Below are 6763 nucleotides of genomic sequence, written 5' to 3' on the forward strand. Positions count from 1 at the left end.
GTTTTTCCTCAGTTTTGAAATTCTTCAGTTTTTCAAATTCTTCAACTTTTCAAAATCTTCACTGGTTCCTTAGTTTTTATTCATTGGCTATATACATATATAAGAGTTTATGTCCTCTACAGCATTCACTTATAGCTATTTCTTCAAGTTGCTTTTACTGCTAAGTGAATGTGATCGGACCCTTCCCCCTCTATGCTATACTCAACCCAATCTATTCACAAATTATTCAAATGCGTTCTATTTGAAACTCGTTCAAAATCTTCACTGAGTCCTTGTCAGCTGATGAAATTGCGAACGAAACTATAAAACAAATCTTATCCAGATTTTCGGTTTTTGCCGCTCAGACTGTTTCGCATCCCACGATGCATTATTCTATTCACCCACGATCGTACACGATCTCCACTACACAGTACATGGGTGACACATGTCATGAGAAGGAGAAAGGGCAGGGGCACGTTCGTCCAAAATCTTCAGACGAACAGTTTTTCACCGTGTCTATAAATACCCCTCTCCCTTTCCTCACTTCATTTACTCCACTCGACCGTTCTCTCTCTCGCTCGAGCTCCTCAAACCCTAGCGCCGCCGCTACTCCATCGTCGCCGGTGAGGAAGAGCTTTGCTGCCTCGAGCTCGTCGTCGTCGTACTCGCGCCGGTTGCGGAAATCCTCACCCCGCCGCCTCCGTCGCTGTCTTCCTCCGCTGAGTTAGGGCAAGGAAGATCTAACCTGACGAACTTCTCATCTGTTCTTCTCAGTTCGTCGTGTTCTTCACTTCGGGTAATTAAAAGTTACTTTTATTACTCGCTTTGATTCTCAAGCTTTCCTGAAAATCTTCAAAGGTGTTTATTCTTCAAATCTTAACACATATGAACACCTCACACGTTATATGCTCTTGATTAGTTTCTCTAAGCATCATTTTTCTTCAAGAATCCTCCATTGTGTGGATTTTCGATCTGTACAACTCTGGAACCTAAGACAAAGAACGCTTAGTGAAATTCCTCAAGGCTCATCTGGTCAAATTCCTCAAAACTTGTTCTTTTCGAAAAACCTTCTGAGAACGCATATGACCTCTCCAAATTCCTCGCACCTGTACTCTGTTCACAGGTACTCATGTCTGCTGTTGAATCACTAGGTTCTCATCAACTTAACTCATTTGCAGCGTTCCTCGAAGAAAAACTGCATACTTCTTCAGAGAACTTGATTGTTCAAATTCCTCAACTGAAGAATATGGCAGACAGTAAGAAGCTGCAGAAAGGAGGAAAGAAACCTGAGGTTATGACTGCGTTTGAAATCCCTGAGGAAATTTATGCTGACTATTGCACACCTGATGAAGCAAAATTTGGCAAAGAAAACAAAAATCAGCGCAAGGTGCGCATTCAGAAGATTGAACGGAGATGGGCAAGGGAATGGAGGGAATACCGATATGTGACTCCAAAGTACATGAGGAAATTCGCCCTCAATCCTCCATGCCCAAGAGCTCCATTGGCACCTGGCCAAGTAGCTGACCCCACAAGCATCAAATGTGGTGAGGACTTTCCTGAAGAATGGGCTAAGCGCCAAGATAAATTGGCAAGACAGGCCAAGGAGGCAGTGAAGAAATTCAATGAGGATTCTGCCACTGCTACTGCTACTGAGGCCTCGGTCAAACCGAGGAAATCTATGCCAAAGAAGCCTGCTCGTAAGCCAACTGCTTCACCGACAGTGCCCTCACGGCAAATTCCTCACACTGCTACAGCTCCACCAAAGTCCTCAACAGCTCCTTCAAAGTCCTCAGCTCCTGTGCATCTGGCTACATGTCAAAGGACTGCTGGTTTCTCGATTGCCTCTGGTGTTTCGGCAAGTTCCTCAGCTGCACCAATTTCATCATCTGGCCCCACATTGTTGAAGACCAAAGCAACAGCTGGACGAGGTCCTCGGCCAAGTCCAAAGAAGAAACAGGTCGCATTCCATGTGCCTTCTGATGATGAAGCTTCTGATGATGAACTTGCAGAAATCATTAGAGACAGACAGGTGAAGGCCGCTAGAGCCAAAGGCACATCTGTGCCACTGCTGTTGGATCCGAGGAAAATTCTCGATTATGTTGATCTATGGCAGAAGGATCCAAACACCCCAATGCCTGATTTTCCTCTGACCTCTGGACAAAGTCATATGTTGACCCATTTCATCACTAAAGAGAAATGGAAGCTTGAAAAGGCAAGAGAGATCAAGAAAGCTCAATATAGAAAGGAGAAGCTCCTGAAGAAAAACGTTGTCAGAATGACACCTGAGGAACTTCTCCAGGTTCAGTCTGAAATTCAAGCCCTCAGCAAAGACTTTGATGCCTACTATGCTGATTGGCAAGGAGCTAAAGTAAGATTTGTCAATCTGACGAAGAAATTCACAAATGTTGCAGCCCCATCGCAACAAGAAAATCTTCAGGCTGCAGACTCTTCTCAGCTTGCTGAAGAACATGCCAGCACCGCTGATGACTTTCAGCCTGCTGAAGAACATGCTCGTTCCAGGGCTGGAGAAGCAATTCCAGCCGCTGAAGAAATTGCCAGGGCATCCACTAGTGGTGCGCCTGAGGAAACTAAAGTGATCAGGGCAACTGCATCAGTTGCGCCTAAAGAAAATCAACCAGATTCCTCAGCTCCATCTGCACCTACACCAACTCCAATTCTTCCATGTGCATTCGATGTGAAGAAGACCAAGGCTGCGGAGCGAGCTGCAGTGAAGAAAAGGAAGGCATCAGCTGCGTCAAACTCTTCGGTTGCGAAGAAAATGAAGCCAATGACCAGCTCACTCGAAAATCCAATTGATGCCGTTCTGATTTCCTCCATGCCATCAAAGGATCTTGTTCCTTTTGGAGAAGACTATGTGATCCCAAGCGGATCTGATGAAGAAAATCATTCTGCTGCTTCGTTAGAGCAGATTGATGAAGAAATTGAAGTGGACGCAATCCCTTCAACCCCAATCATTTCCTCGCCTATGCCTCAGTTCACAGCTGAAGAGGCTGGTGTTGAGGAAGTTGAAGAAGATGTGGATATTGGAAGCACAACGCCAGTGATGAACGATGACTTTTGGGAAAGTCAGCATCCAAATTCTCCACTCTTCACCCCACTCCAACAGATACCTCGGTCCCCTGCACCAACAGTTCAAATGGGCTCTGAAGAAACTCATCCCACTTCATCTGTTCATGAAGAAATTCCAGCCACTAGTGCTGATGAACCTGCTGCTGCTGATCCTCAGACTGCACCTGTTGAGGAGCAGGAAATTCCTCCGCCTGAAGAACCTGAGCTCACGATTCCTGAGGTGGTAATGCAACTCACTGACACCCCTCTGCCAAAGTCAAAGGATCCGTTCTCAAGCAAACAGAAGTTCAAGGCTGAAGATTTCTTTGCCGAGCACGTATTCTTCACTGATTATAATCCATATGATTCTGCTCGCATAAGGAAGAGGCGTTTCTGGACTGCCAGCCAAGCCAATTTCTATTCCTCAGTGCTTTTTGACAAAGACAAAGTCTTCGATCATGCACATATTCCTCATGTGGACATGGAATCTCTGCCGTGCTTTGAGCCAGTCCTCAGTGTTCTTCACGACGCAGGACTTCTGAATTTCTGCATTGATATCTGTGACTGGAATGAAGAACTCATTCTTCAATTCTATGCAACTCTGCACATCACCGGAGACGCTGAAGACGTGAACTCATGGGTGTTGGACTGGATGACAGAAAACACTCACTACAAGGCACCAGCAACTGAATTGCTTCGTGTCCTTCCTCTCAGTCCTCCACTTGATGGTGCTCGTTGTATCTACAACGAACCAGAACTTTCAGATCACTATATGCAAGTACTGATGAAGCCTTTGAAGCCAAGGCAGGCCCCACAAACCAAATTCCTCGTCAAGGAATTACTCTATGTGCCTCGGACTGTCTATCGAATTCTAACAAAGACAATGAGTCCCATCAAAGGCCACGACTCAAATGATGAAGAAGTCATTGGCATCATGAAGAATATGCTTTTCAACATCATTCATGGCGTTCCCATCAACTTCCATGATTTCTTCATGAGGACTCTGGCCAATATTGCTATGTCACCATTCGAGCTGAAGCCCTATGCTCCTTGGATTATGAGATTCATCAGGGCAAGATCTTCACTGAATTACAAAGCTGACACTCTAAACCACGGTAGCTACTTGCCTCCCATTGAAGTCCTCAAACGGACAGTTTCATCAGCTGATGATAAAGGCAAGGCCGCTGCTGTGATCGATGAAGGCATTCGTCCATTGGATGGTCAATTTCGCAAGGCTGCATCTTACTCTACCAATGACGATTCTGCCACAAATGACTCTGCCGCAAATACCTCAGCCAAGCAAAATCCTCAAGCCACAGCTCCCAGGGTGATGACTGATCGTGAGTTACTCCTCAGTCTTCATCAGAAGGTTGATCGCAATCACAAATGGGTAAAGCGTCAGTTTGGTTCAATTCTTCACAACATGACCTCAACACACAATGCAGTGAAGAAAAACCAATACTACCTCCATGAAACCTTCAATCATACCTGGGCTGTTCTCTCTCATGTCTACAGCGCTACAGATCTGAAGAATATGGGTCTCAAGGAAGAATTTGACTGGTCTGCACCTCCACCAAAGAAATTCAAGAAGGTCAAAGTTCCTTCCTTGGTGGCCAGCTCCTATTCTTCATCACGCGAGACTGATGAGTATGAAGATTTGGACGACACTGCGGCAGGCCCTACTACAACAACCGACCCCAACAACGCTGGCGCTCCTCCATCAACTTGATATTCTTCAGGGGCGTTAGTCCTCAGTTTCAATCCTTTTGGTCATTTGATGACAAAGGGGGAGAAATCTGAGTTAGTCTTCAAGCGGGTCTATATTAAGGGCATTTTTTTAAGTTACAACTCTCGTTCTTCAGAAACTTTTATTTGGATCGAGTTGTAATCTTAAACCTGATGGTGCGCTGATACTTTTGTTGCATTATGCTTTGCATGCTTATTCCTCGTTAATGACATTGCACGCATGCTGAATCTCATCAGGCACCATATTTCATCATGCATTTCAAATTCTTCATATTATATATCAAATGCGTGTATGAATTACAAGATATAGGGGGAGATCTCCATGATTCAACTCTTCAAATGTGCATTGCCTCAAAAGCAAATTCCTCACTATGCACATCTTCAGGGGGAGTTCTACTATATCTTGTAATCAAATTCCTCAATATCAGTGTACACACTTCATATGTTTATCCCCGTTGAAAACTTAACCTATGTTGTCATCAATCATAAAAAAGGGGGAGATTGTAAGTGCATCTAGTGCCCCTTAGTGATTTTGGTGTATTGAAGACTTATAGGTTAAGGGACTAATGCATTTGTGAGTATACACAGGTCTATAAGTCTATGAGGAGTTTGATATTTACAGAGAAAGTCGACCCTAAAAATGAAGTTCTTCACCTGAAGACTTTGATATTCTGAAGACTTTTTGAAGACTTTGAAAGTGAAGAAATTGGTGTGACCTTGAAGAACTTGGTATTCATTTGTGGAACATGAAGCGTGAAGACTTTTGTTTTCGTAGTTTCATTTTCTCTTTCTTGAGTCATAGGAAACACCGTACTGTTAAAGGGGGTCGAGGAAATACTAAGGAGAAATTTCCATGTGATGCTCAACTCAAAATCCTACACCTACCAATCCCTTCGAGTGAAGCCTTTGGAAATCTCATACAGTTCAGTCACTTTCTTCAGTGACAGAGACGAAGTTCTTCTGGTCGCTGATGAATTTGGCTGACTGAGGAGTTAGGAATTCGTCAGTGCGAATTACCTACACAGTGAGGAACATGATAGCCCTGAGGAATTTGAGAGTCAAATTTCCGACCGTTGTTGTGCTGCGCGCCAGCTGTCCCAAAATATCTTATCCACCTAACGGTCATATCATTGAGGGGCATTTATGTCTTATCATGTCGGGCTGCTCCCTAGGCTATAAATAGCCGCCCCCTACAACCACTAGCTGGTTGGCTGCTCTGAGAGAACTTGACACTTGTCATTTGAGAGCAACCCATCCTCCGAGGACTTTGAGCGAAAATCATCAAGTGAGGAAAACCCAAAACCAAACCCCTACAAACCCAAAGTGATTGAGCATCACTGAAGAAACTGATCCTGCGTGGATCCGACGCTTGTTACCTTTGAAGATTGTGCTTCTTCCAGACGGTTAGGCGTCAAGGTCTAGAGAATCCAAGAGGAATTGTGGATTGCCGAGTGACCAAGTCTGTGAAGGTTTGGAAGTCGCGTGAAGACTTACCACGAGTGATTGGACGAGATCTGCGTGATCTTAGTTCAAGGAGAATACGGTGAGGACTTGGTGTCTTGAGCTGCCTGCTCAGCGACTAGGTGTCCGGGACTGCGTGTCCTCGAGTTTAAATACTCACCCGCTCCAACCAGACGTACAACTGAGACAGCAGTTGGAACTGGTCTACCAAATCATTGTCTTCACCAACCTAACTGGTTCTATTTCCTCAACCCTTTCATCTCCTCATTACTGTGTTGAGTGTTTGTTCATATCTGTGTTTGAAGACTTTGACTGAAGACTTTCTCAATTTCCTCAGTTCAATTTCTTCAGTCTGTTTGTCTTCATCTTGTGTTATCCTGTGATTACGCTTTCTGTACTCTGTGCTAGTCTTCATTTCATCATGATGACCATGCTTGTATTCTGTTATGCTTACTTTTGAGTACTTATTCCGCTGCTAATAGTTCTTCGCTAAGGAATTTCCTCACCG

This window comes from Triticum aestivum, chromosome 2B, assembly GCF_018294505.1.
Source record: "Triticum aestivum cultivar Chinese Spring chromosome 2B, IWGSC CS RefSeq v2.1, whole genome shotgun sequence".
In the NCBI taxonomy this organism is placed as follows: domain Eukaryota; kingdom Viridiplantae; phylum Streptophyta; class Magnoliopsida; order Poales; family Poaceae; genus Triticum; species Triticum aestivum.